Source organism: Brassica oleracea, chromosome C4 (genome assembly GCF_000695525.1).
Source record: "Brassica oleracea var. oleracea cultivar TO1000 chromosome C4, BOL, whole genome shotgun sequence".
Taxonomy (NCBI): domain Eukaryota; kingdom Viridiplantae; phylum Streptophyta; class Magnoliopsida; order Brassicales; family Brassicaceae; genus Brassica; species Brassica oleracea.
Genome location: NC_027751.1, coordinates 39,978,431 through 39,978,731, shown reverse-complemented (window position 1 = coordinate 39,978,731; position 301 = coordinate 39,978,431).

Genomic DNA, 301 nt, shown 5'->3' with positions numbered 1-301 from the left:
GTAAAAAACCAAGAGTTAAAGACTGCTGATTCGTGTGTCAATTTACCTCGTGCAAAAGTTACTCAATCATCAGCTAGTGATCTTCGTATGGGTACACAAGAGTTTTTGGAAAGTTGCATGAAGAACCTTCCATTAGACACATTTGTGAAAGGTTTGAATCCTTCTCAAGCTAAAGTCGAAGATTCATTGGATTGGTTGGAACTTCCAAAATCATTGAAGTCAACAGATTTATTGGAACTTCTAAAATCATTGAAGAAGCCAGCGGTCCGATTAGATGTCTCGCTAGCGGATACACTTTCTA